Genomic DNA, 13,634 nt, shown 5'->3' with positions numbered 1-13,634 from the left:
TTTCAAACTATGGAATCGTCTTAAATGTGACAATACCAGTATAATATGTAAAAAGGTTCATACCTGGGCGATTAGAAGAACATCGTCGTGTGATTATAAAGTGTTACAGCTAGCTCGTAAATATAATTTGTTTGAAAATGTAGAAGATGAAATTAATTTTTGGGATTCTATACAAACTTTTGAAAAAGAATAATGTCAATGGTAATAAATTAAGATTTTATAGATTGTTTAAAACTTGTATTGGTACGGAGCCTTATGTAAAGTTTGTTAAATGTAGATGCCACCGACGTATTTTGTCACTATTTAGAGCTGGTTCGTTACAACTTAAAGTTGAAACAGGTCGATATGCTAGACCACTAGAGCCTAGCTCTACATGATCGTTTGTGTATTTTTTGTGATAGTGGCCAAATTGAAGATGAGAAGCACTTTCTTTTTAATTGTTGTTTTTACTCTGATATCAGACATGAATTATATGCCAAAGCCTGTCTTTTAAATGTTGATTTTGATTATTTATGCGATATTGAAAAACTCCGTTATCTTATGTGTAATGAGAATATGGTTCCTCTATTAGCTAGTTCCCTTTATTCTATGTTTTACCGACGAAAACAGGTTGTAATCTAGAAATTATATATGTATTTTTGTTTGTTTTATTTACGAAATACTTTTTTACATTTAAAAAAGTTGTCCTTTTATGTATGTACTAGATGTCTGTTTTAATGATAGTGTCTCATAAGTCGTTTTCGGCTGGCATCCTTTTATTAAATGTTAGGTTCTTTTGACTTTATGTATATATACATAATTCAAGAGTCTATCCTAAATTGAGGTAAATTATTTACAACTTGAAATCCGGATATTGTGTACAAATTTTTGCACCTCATGTTTGCGGTATACCATCTTTTCCGCAAGTTTATTGTTTTCTGTTTGGCAATTAATTATTATAAGATCCATTTTGTTACATCTGGTGATCCTTTTATTTGGCAATCGCCAATGGCAGTCAGCAGGGTTTAAGAAAATCAGTTGTTCGACCTGCTAGTCAAATGCGTTTTGTTAAAATATACTTTTTCAGTTTTTTGGTCTTTTAGAAAATGTTGTTTGTGCTGTATTTAGACCCCTCTACCAAGAAATTTGTTTTGCATGCGCACGTATAAAAATTGCGGTTTTTATCCAACGCAATCATAGGTTTGAACGTTGTTTTCAATTTAGACTTGTATACCGGATATGGTGTACAAATTTTTGCACCTCATGTTTGCGGTATACCATCTTTTCCGCAAGTTTTTTGTTTTCTGTTTGGTAATAAATTAATAATAAGATCCATTTTGTTACATCTGGTGATCCGTTTATTTGGCAATCGCCAACGGCAGTCAGCAGGGTTTCAGAACATTAGTTGTTCTACCTGCTAGTCAAATGCGTTTTGTTGAAATTTACTTTTTTATTTTTTAGGTCTTTTGAAAAATGTTGTTTGTGCTGTATTCAGACCCCTCTACCTAGAAATTCACTTTGCATGCACACGTATAAAAATTACGGTTTTTATCCAACGCAATCATAGGTTTGAACGTTGTTTTCAATTTAGACTTGTATATATATATATATATATATATAACATTTTCCAAAAGACCAAAAAGAGTGAAAAAGTATATTTTACCAAACGCATTTGACTAGGAGGTCGAACAACGGATGTTCTTAAACCCTGCTGACTGCCATGGCGATTGCCAAAAAAACGGATCACCAGATGTAAAAATGGATCTTAAGAGTGAATCCCAAATTGAGGTAAATTATATGGCCTTCCAAATACCGTTTCGATTCCTAACATCACTGAAGAGACATTAATTGTCGAAATCCGGATATGGTGTACAAATTTTTGCACCTCATGTTTGCGGTATACCATCTTTTCCGCAAGTTTATTGTTTTCTGTTTGGTATTTAATTAATAAATTAAGATCCATTTTTACATCTGGTGATCCGTTTTTTTGGCAATCGCCATGGCAGTCAGCAGGGTTTAAGAACATCCGTTGTTCGACCTGCTAGTCAAATGCGTTTTGTTAAAATATACTTTTTCAATCTTTTTGGTCTTTTGGAAAATGTTGTTTGTGCTGTATTTAGACCACTCTACCAAGAAATTTGTTTTGCATGCACACGTATAAAAATTGCGGTTTTTATCCAACGCAATCATAGGTTTGAACGTTGTTTTCAATTTAGACTTGTATATATATATATATGTATATATATATATATATATATATAAGTACGTCTGAACCAGTGACAACTCTTCAACAGATATTTCAGCTGATCTGTAACAATTCCATCTTCATGCCTTATATATCATGTACTGTATTACGACGCTAGATTAAAACCGACGAGGAAAGGTAACACCCGGCCACCGAAAGCTTTATTTTGAAGCCTAGGTGGTCGAGTGGTCTAGCGCGTCGGATACAGTGCAGGCGATTTGGCGTCACGATATCTCAGTAGCATGAGTTCGAATCCCGGCGAGGGAAGAACAAAAAATTTGCGAAAGCAAATCTACAGATCTAACATTGTTAGGCTGATGTTTAGACGAGTTGTATATACAGAATGTACACAGCCATGTATCACCATCACTGCTGGTGATCCGATGGACAAATCTGTTGAAGAGTTGTCACTGGTACAGACGTACTTATAAATATAATTATTTCTGTGACTGTATCTTGCATTAATTTGTAGGATCCTTTACAATAGATATTTCAGCTGATCTGTAACAATTCCATCTTCATGCCTTATATATCATGTACTGTATTACGACGCTAGATTAAAACCGACGAGGAAAGGTAACACCCGGCCACCGAAAGCTTTTATTTTGAAGTCTAGGTGGTCGAGTGGTCTAGCGCGTCGGATACAGTGCAGGCGATTTGGTGTCACGATATCTCAGTAGCATGAGTTCGAATCCCGGCGAGGGAAGAACAAAAAATTTTGCGAAAGCAAATCTACAGATCTAACATTGTTGGGCTGATGTTTAGACGAGTTGTATATACAGAATGTACACAGCCATGTATCACCATCACTGCTGGTGATCCGATGGATTAATCTGTTGAAGAGTTGTCACTGGTTCAGACGTACTTATAAATATAATTATTTCTGTGACTGTTTCTTGCATTAATATGTAGGATCCTTTACAATAGATATTTCAGCTGATCTGTAACAATTCCATCTTCATGCCTTATATATCATGTACTGTATTACGACGCTAGATTAAAACTGACGAGGAAAGGTAACACCCGACCACCGAAAGCTTTATTTTGAAGCCTAGGTGGTCGAGTGGTCTAGCGCGTCGGATACAGTGCAGGCGATTTGGCGTCACGATATCTCAGTAGCATGAGTTCGAATCCCGGCGAGGGAAGAACAAAAATTTTGCGAAAGCAAATCTACAGATCTAACATTGTTGGGCCGATGTTTAGACGAGTTGTATATATATATAGATATATATAGATAATGTAATGGATGGTGACACTTTAATAAAATAAATCTTACCTTATCTTATCTTATCGGATACAAATAACTCATAGCTGAGTGGGTGATAGAGCAGATTGCTATCCCGAGATGGGTAACAATGGCGTTGTCCACATAACAGCCATCCGTATTTGATAAAGCGCACACATAATCTAGGTCTCCATGAAGAGTAATAGAACAAAAGCAATGGGATAGAATATGATGTCTCTCTCGTAATAACCAATCAACATCTGGGATTTGACGTTAAGTATATTAAAAGGTATTAGATTACCCGTGTATTTCTACCTCGTCTATTACACTTTTGGTGACGTTACATAAAAGGAATAAATGTCTTTTGCAAATCATTGAAAAAGAAAGATAAACTTTTCTAAATGGAAGCGAAAGATACCGAAGGGATAATCAAACTCATAAGTCGAAAACGAACTGACAATGCCATGGCATAAAACGAAAAAAGACTAAAAGACAAACAACAGTATAAAAACACAACATAAAAAACTAAAGACTGAGCAACACGAACCCCACCAAAAAGCCGTGGATGATCTCAGGTGCTACGGAAGTGTAAGCAGACCCTGCTTCACGCGGGCACGAGTCTTGTAGATCATGTAAGACACACCCGGTGATCAGTTTAATTCGGTATGTCACATTCGAGGAAAAGAGGACAGATTGTGGTTACTACAATTAGAACATATCCGTCGTCATCTATGAAACATATTTTTTGTGTAGATGGTGAAATGAGTGGAATAGAAGCAGTTCTTGGACCCCTGTTTCCTGCTGTACATCAACCACATATGCGATTCTATATCACCATGTAACAGTTTATAACTGTTTGCTGACGAATCCCTCCTGTACAGAAGCACCCACAACCCAGAGACATGCCAAAAGCTGCAACAAGATCATGCACGACTTGTAGAATGGGCAAGTCGCTGGCAGATGATACTCCATCCAGCAAAATATTTCATCCAGAGAGTGACCAAAAACGCAACCCTGTTGTTTATAACTACAACATGATTGGGCATTACCTGGAGACTGTTCAGCACTATCCTTACCTCGGTTTAAAATTGTCATTGTGACCACCATATATCTAAAGTAACATCAAAAGCAAATCGAACACTAGGATCGGATTTGTAAGGTGGAATTTAAACAAATGTCCTCAAGATGTAAAGAGAGTGCATAATAAACATAAATTCGACCACACCTCGAGTATGCATCTGCAGTATGGGATCCATACAAAAAGTGCCACATTAACCATATCCAAATAGTACAACGAAGAGCTGTCCGCTTTGTAACAACAGCTTATTCCCGGGAACCAGGAACTGTAACCAACATCCTGCAGACACTTGTTTGGCCAACCCTAGTAATACGCAGAAAAGGAGCCAGTCTCATACTCCTGTATAAGATCTTGCATGGAGAAACATCAGTCACCATCCCAGATTACTTCAAGAGACCAACCATAACAACAAGGCAATATCACTGAGACAGGTTTTCCAAGGTTAACATAGCAACGGATGCCTATAAATACAACTTTATTCCTAGAACAATTGTTGACTGGAATCAACTATATGAAAGTTCAATTCAAGCTCCACAACCGACGCCTTCCGGGTTTGTGTGTGTTAGTTCCTGATGTAACTGCGGATATCTGTTTTTAACACTGTACAGAAGTTGCAAACATCACATAATTTTATAAATTTTCGTTCTTGTAAATACACGATATTTCTTTATTCTGGCGTGTGCTGGTTTACACACGCTCACAGTATATCTGTGTTATGGAAATTTCGACTGCAGATTATCCACATAAAAGTAGAAGTAGAGGTTTATATTCCATAACGGTCAACAAACTCGCGATGGCGTCCGTAAAATTTTCGAAGAAATGATTTCAACTTCACCCCTTGGAACTATTGGTTTGAATGGTTCATAGTAAGGAGCAACTCTCTATCAACGAAATCATGATAGGAAATACAAGCTCTTAAATGCCGTATCAACTGGGAGATATATACTCCATATGCAGGCGCTGCTAGAATATTGCTACATAGAAATTCAAAGGTCAAAATTGGAAAGCTGAAATCATCTCGTTTGTCGTAACGTTTTGCTCCCAGCCGACCCTTACTGTCAATTTCTAGATGTAAGTCAAGATATGGTGTAAATCTAACTGACCCTGTTGTAGCCTTTATTTCAATTTTGATGGGATAGATGCGTTCAACATAGTCACCAAACTTTGAATTATTTAGTGAGATGACATCATCTATATAGCGGACATGGAAGTCAAAGGATAATGCTACCTCCCTTTCTTTCTTCCGAAGAATCTCCTGTATGAAATCTGCATCATATAAATAAAGGAACAAGTCGGCAAGAAGAGGAGCACAGTTATATGAAAAGTAAGTACATCTCCGGTAAGTTTTTTCTTAAACGAAGTGTCCAGATTATGTCACTCAATTCATTCATCAGTTAAAATACCAACATAACTTTGAAAGGATTGCAGATTTTTATAATTTCATGGGCCAAATAATGACTCTTTTCATACGCCATACTTACAGAAACAACCTGTTAGCACTCTTTAGATTTTTGACTTGGAGGAACATCATTCGAAAACTACAGCATAAATTTATCAAACCAGTCAAATACAATTTATGACATTTGTTTTGATACAAAATACATCTGTAAGAATTGCTTTGTCAACATCAGTTGTATTGCTTTGTCAACATCAATTGTATTGCTTTGTCAACATCAATTGTATTGCTTTGTCAACATCAATTGTATTGCAAAAGTACGTAGGAATCAAACACTTTTACAATTAACTGAACAGAGCTAATTCATTAAAAGATATCGACTAAAGTTATGGAATTGTTTTTTTTTTCGACTAATGAGTTTGAAAGTCCCTTTGATATTCCCGTTTCGCCTTTTTTTCTCACATAAATTGCCATTCTGTCTCAAAATTTGTAGATTTAAGTAAAGAAATGACCGACTGTGTACGTTCTACTATTTTAGTATCTAACATAAAACCTTATCTCATATATAAGATATACTATTATTCATTTTGATCTAAAATTATTTCTTTCAACAATCCGCCGTTGTATGCAGATAAACACAAAACCATACAAAGTATTTGTAATTGCTTTAATCATTTAAGTATTTGGCATATCCTGCATTTGCCAAGAGGATTTCTATTCTGTCTTGTAGCATCTAAAACCTAGAACATCGACATCTACCATCTACACAATGTCTACGTGAGTTTGAACAGGACCAACCATTTATGGCGTCGCACTCGGCTTTGGTTGTGCAAGCTATAATGAATCGTTAAAAAGATTAAATTCAACATTGTTTCATTATAAGTTGATTGAATTGCAAAGTCGCATTAAAAAAAATTTATATTGTGAAATATACAACAATATTCTGATACTAAAACATTATTGAGAACATGTTAACATTTGCAAAAAATATATTGTTTTAAGTTATTTTACTTTTTCAATAGTCAATCAAGAATGTAGCGAAAACGAAACTCCTTTTACTTTCGATTTTAAAGCTCATCTCCAATAAAAGTAGATATGGTATGATTGTCAACGAAATAACAATCCACCAGAGTCAAAATGACGTGGATTCAAGCAACTATAGGTCACCGTAACACTACACCGCAGTACAAATGGTTGATTACCTATTTGGAAGGAGGTAAGCTGCCAAGTTTTAATTATACATATTGCTCTATTTTTATTTAGGATTTTCAAATAGTATGGCCTTGAGCATCAATGCAGGGACAATGATTGCGATATGCTATGTTATTACGAAAAGTCAAATTAAAATGTAAAGGATTGAATGATTAAATGTTGCTTGCTTATCACTAAATGGCTATTATTCCATCAATTCAAGAGGAGACCACATTAACAATTAATACAAAAGGTAGGATCTGCAAGGTAGACCGACATGGATGAGTGGGCTTTGAACTACCACTGGGAATGAGGGTATGTTGGATAGGCGCAACAGGTCATCCATGGACCTCTCAGAGGTTTGTTGCGAGGGTTCTACAACGTGAGGAAAGAATGATATTCTTCCTACACGGAGCATCGGATTTAACGTCCCCATTCCGAATGTATACGTCCCATAAGCCAAACAGACGCCTCACTTTAGTAAAGGTTTTTCTGTTTTAGGAAAGGAAGAAGTCCAGTGATGACCATAGTTCTCTGCCTCAGTCAACCCAATGAGTAAGTGTTAATGATGAAAGGCGATTGTAAAGTATCTTGACAAGAGTGTATTGTCCACCTCTTATCTTCCAGTACACTTTAATTCAAACAAATAGAATTGAAAATGGAAACGTGGAATGTGCCAAAGAGACAACAACCCGACCAAAGAGCAGAATATAGCCCTGGGTCTTCAACGCGGTCGTCAGTTACATCTTAAACTTAAGGTATTACTTAATGAAAAATACCTGGTGGACAATACAAAGACCTGTTTTAATGCCAAAATGAAAATATTAATTTCAGAACCATTTGAATAAAAAAAAGTCATAGTTATAGATATTCAAATCTTGTGAAAAACCCCGAGGTAATCGCATGAACTCCATTAGGAGCGAGACCAAATGAGTCGACAAGGAAATCATTTCCTTTTATGAAAGATGAAACATTGAACATCATGAAAAATATATATATAAATTGTTTTTCAAAGTGTTTAAATGTAATAAAATGGTCTATGGAAGTAGAAGTGCCGCAAAGTTTAAACTTGTTCATCAATTAAGGTAATTCTAAAATATGTCTTAATACATTGTTTTGAGTACAAACTATCAGTGCGACATCTCTAGAAAAATATAGGAACGTATTCTGTTGTTCACGATCTGTAAACTGTATTTAAATTATCCCATTTAAAATCCTTCTTACATTGTCCTCCATCAGTGCTGTGTAGACAGGTACACGTGTTTGACACACAAGCCTTATGCCAACGATCTTCACAATGTATGTGGTCACATTCCCGGTCAGGATTATTAGTTGGGCAATCCTCGCCACTGATATAACCTACATATACATTTATAAAAAGATTTTAATGGTTGTTTTTCATTGTTTTACTTTCAATTTAACACTTAACCCAACTAGACGTAAAGAAAGCAAAACTTAATCATTATTTCAACTTAAACCTAGGAAGAAACCAAACAATCATGCAATTTAACTTGTCGAAGTCACGTTGTTGGAATCTTAACATGTGTATGAAGTTCAATCATAAGTTGTATGATTTGATGCGAAAATAAAGTCATACATGTAACCATTAGTAATTCTGATTTTTAAGATTTAAAACTGTTTTATAGAAAATTGAATATTAAATTTCTGTGCTGGAGTAGACTGATAGATATGAGTTAAAGGAGGGGCAATGATAAGAATTATAATCTGTCTCTCCAAATTCAAATATAGAAACATTCTACAATCCTTCTAACATTGTGTTAATCGTATTGATAAGCCTTCTACAATAAATACTATTTGTTAATTAAAATCATAATTATAGTACCTTTAAATGTTTGGAAAATTATTAATGCCATAACAATTACTATGTCATAGCGTTTTGTTTTATTGTCGTTGCAGTGCAATATTTGTTCACATTTCTGACTACCTGAGTATATTATTATCTTTGTTAAGGTGATAAGGGTGTCTTTCGCCGTCTTGGATGGTAAAATAGCAGAACATAAAAGGCCTACATTTTTAATTCAGTCAGAATATTTCGATGCAGGAATGCAATTTACTAATCAGAATTTTCATTTAGATAAACCAATTTATGTAATCTTAAGTTATAATAACTCATATGTTTACAAAAGTAGAATATTTTTGCTTGATTTAATTTTTTCAAAACTTGGCGTATTAAGGGGAGGTAACTCAGAAAATGTATAATTTATGAACGAATCTTCAGAAAATTTTCTGTTTTATGTTTTAGCAGGAAAAAACGTACGGTGACCCCATTTTTTTCTTTTGATGTTCTGCAAGCCTTTTATAAGAGCTATCTTTTCATATTGTATTACAAAATTCTATCATTTAGTTTACTTTCTATACACATAATGATGCCTTTGCTCTGTATAATCTCTTCATGATACAAAATGTGTCATTTTTTCACAACCTTTAGCTTGAAAAAGGCCTATAGCTTGAAAACAAGCTCAGTGAACTATCATTTTTATTATATTTGAACATATCACAATGAATACTACATATTGCAAAGATATTGCACTTTATCATAGGCAAACACAATTCAGCAGCGCCTGCATACGGAGTATATATCTCCCAATTGATACGATATTCCCGGGCTTGTATTTCCTATCATGATTTCCTTGATAGAGGGTTGCTGCTTACAAGAAAGCTATTAAACAAAGAGTTCAAAATGGTGAAGTTGAAATCATCCCTTCGTAAATTTTACGGACGCCATCAGGAGTTGGTTGACCGTTATGGAATAACCGTTTCACAGATGATATCGGATATGTTCCTTATGTCGTAATTACAATCCACGTCCTTTTTCACCACGAATGTGACCTACCGAATTAGACTTATTACCGGATTTGTAATAACATGAGCAACACGACGGGTGCCACATGTGGAGCAGGATCTGCTTACCCTTCCGGAGCACCTGAGATCAACCCCAGTTTTTGGTGGGGTTCGTGTTGCTTAGTCTTTAGTTTTCTATGTTGTGTCTTGTGTACTATTATTTGTCTGTTTGTCTTTTTATTTTTTAGCCATGGCGTTGTCAGTTTATTTTCGATATATGAGTTTGACTGTCCCTCTGGTATCTTTCGCCCCTCTTCAATGAGTTCGTCAAATAAAACATTAATTTTCCACTTACCCAAAAGACAGACAACGAGAAAAGCAATTACAATCTTCATGGTTTAAGTTGTTTGTAGCGAATATAATAGACGATAGCTCTGACAGAACTTTATATACGAAATAATAATTATCTGTGCGTGCATTGAAATAGATAAAATCCTCATGGTTGACCAAAAATAACTATGCTTCACATTAAAAACGACCGGAATATGGAACAAAACATGTCTGCAATGTTGTATATAAAGTAGATAAATCACGATCTGAAATACGACTAGACTGATTTCAAAATTCCCATTATGCCAAATGATCACGATAAAAGTAATATAACAATAGTGAGAAAAAAAATTACTATAGCCTTCACCTGATTTTCTAACTTCACAAACATTGATAATGCGTTGTCATAAGCACTAGAAAATTCAGTTCCATCTAACTTTCAAATGCCCCCACCCCTTCTTAGTTAGAACAAATCTACACGTTTGATGTTTCTTTACTGGCCCATCTGATACATAAAGTACAAAAAGACTTCATTAGGTCTTCAATGATAGACGTGTATCCAAACCACATGTCAACCTTAAATCATATGGAGTTCAGTCCAGTTTTACGTGAATTAAACAGACGATAACGAATATCTGTCATCAACACCTAATTCTTCAAGGGACAGATACATTAAGATATCTTCGAGATTCCTACACAGACACATTTAAAACATGTAACGTGAGGGTACCCAAATTGCACCTATTTTGACTTTTTTTTCACCTTCGTTTATTTATGAAACTGACAAAAGATAATTTCCAATCTGTTTTGATTTTATCTTTATTTACTATTAGATCCATAAATTCAATTTTGAATCCCTACTGAATCATAGAAGAATGTTTTTGAACCGACCTCCAAACGATCTAATATTGTGCAATTAGGAGTTCATAATTTTACTTTCCGCTATAAAGATAATGTTCTCTCACTAAATAATTCAAAATTTGGTGACTATGTTGGACGCATCTATCCCATCGAACTTGAGATAAAGGATACAACAAATACAGTTAAGTCTGCCTCATATCTTGACTTACATCTAGAAATTGACAATGAGGGTCGGTTGAAAACAAAACTTTACGACAAAGAGATGATTTCAGCTTCCCAATTGTGAACTTTCCATTTCTTTGTAGCAACATTCAAGCAGCGCCTGCATACGGAGTATATATCTCCCAGTTGAAACGATATTCCCGGGCTTGTATTTCCTATCATGATTTCCTTGATAGAGGGTTGCTGCTCACAAGGAAGCTAGTAAACCAAGAGTTCCAAGTGGTGAAGTTGAAATCATCCCTTCGAAAATTTTACGGACGCCATCACGAGTTGGTTGATTGTTATGGAATATCCGTTTCACAGATCATAGCGGTTATGTTTCAATTGTCGTAACTACAATCCAGTCCCCTTTTCCCCGAATGTGACCTACCGAATTAGACTTATTACCGGGTTTGTACTAACATGAGCAACACGACGGGTGCCATATTTGGAGCAGGATTTGCTTACCCTTCCGGAGCATCTGAGATTATTCCCAGTTTTTTGTAGGATTGTTGCTCAGTATTTAGTTTTCTATGTTGTGTTTTGTGTACTGTTGTTTGTCTGTTTGTCTTTTTCGTTTTTTAGCCATGGCGTTGTCAGTTTATTTTCGACTTATGAGTTTGAATGTCCCTTTGGTATCTTTCGCCTCTCTTTTTCGCACACATGCTTAACTTCACATCCGTACTAACAGAATAACTGATGTTTTTATTTTTTTTTTCTCACACTATTTGAACAATTTGACAATATACAATATGCATTTTGTAGTGACATATCTTTATTGCATATTTTTAAAAGTCGACTTAGGGTATATTTGACTTTTTCAATTTTAACCGGAGATTTCATCTGTTGATATATAACATTAAAACGGGCAGAGTGAGACAGACCAAAACATGTCTGTTTTGCGAGTTGTAGTTGGTGATTTTGTACTGTCTTAATGTCATTGCCCCATATTCGTTCTTTAACAAAACATAACCCAGTCTTTTGCAACATTCTCTTATTGAAACAGATTTAGTAAGATATAGCATATTTTTTATACTTTATTTATAACATATTTAATATGCGTCTTCAACAAAAACTGTTATATTTGAACAATTTTGATATTTCAACAAACACTTCTAATTCATTCAGTTGACAGTTAACTCTGCGTTTTTTTCATGAAATCAGACAATTCACTTTGTTTTGAAAGTATTTTTAAAATTGTTAATGGTGCAACCATGAAAGACTTTTCGTGAAATTGAACTCATTGTATTGGTAGTTGCCATAACATTGGCGCTTGTTTGGGGCTCGAAAGGAAACTGTTACTGGAAAGGTCAGAAATGTTTTCATCATCGAGTTCATTTGTAGTTCCAGAAGCAACAACGCTGTAGTTTTCGTTAAGAAACGAAACTGTCGCATTAGGCAGTTTTAAACTCCTGATGAGAGGAACTAGATTAGTCGTAGGAAATTGTTTTAATCCCGGCATTTCCAAAAGATGGCCCTTTATTGAACACCGAATAGTGTCACCCATAACTTCTTATTCCTTTCCAGAAACGCGTTGGTTAATTGCAAGTCCTTAAGCAGATTTATTTCCTGTAACAGCCACAGTCTAAAAAGATCTAAGGAACCCAAGCGATAATAAGGTTTAAAGAAGCAAAGCTGGTACCTAGGTTTAAAGAAGCAAAAAGTTCATATACATGTAAGTAATTAAATGAAAAATAAATACCTGCGACAGGAACGCCACGGTAAGATACGCCTTTCATATTCATATTGAAATTGTTGCATTGATACAATATTGTAAGAAGCAAAATGGCATTGTCAGAAAACTTACAGTAGGATATCCTTACAAATATAAAAATTGCCCGAAAGGAGGTGGTATGATGAGAGCCATTATGTGGCCCCAAAAATGGCAAAAACATTAAAATTCTTCTATCCTTTCCAATTTATGTTAGTTGATCTTATGAATAAATAGGATTATATTACTTGGACACTTTAGTTCAGGAAAGTCATGTTTGATATCGCTATTAAAAAATTGAAATTGGCGTATTTGACCAAAAGAATCCAGCTGCCCCTATTTTTTAGCGAATGAGATATCCAAAAAGATATTTAACCCATATTAACATCTTTTTGTAAAACACCTTATAGCATAAAATTTATTTTGGTAAAGCCTGGTTTCATATTTAAATCTAAACGACAAAATGAGGCTATTTTGCCATAGTTTTGCATAAAATGCAAGAAGTTAAAGGTCTTAAGCAAATATGCAAGGAAACTATTGAAAAATACAAATATTGTGTATCACGTTGCAAAATGACATTTGGTCTATGATACTTGCATAGATATAAAAGAGTCA

Source organism: Mytilus californianus, unplaced genomic scaffold (genome assembly GCF_021869535.1).
Source record: "Mytilus californianus isolate M0D057914Y unplaced genomic scaffold, xbMytCali1.0.p SCAF_3, whole genome shotgun sequence".
Classification (NCBI taxonomy): domain Eukaryota; kingdom Metazoa; phylum Mollusca; class Bivalvia; order Mytilida; family Mytilidae; genus Mytilus; species Mytilus californianus.
Note: the sequence above shows the minus strand (reverse complement) of the source record.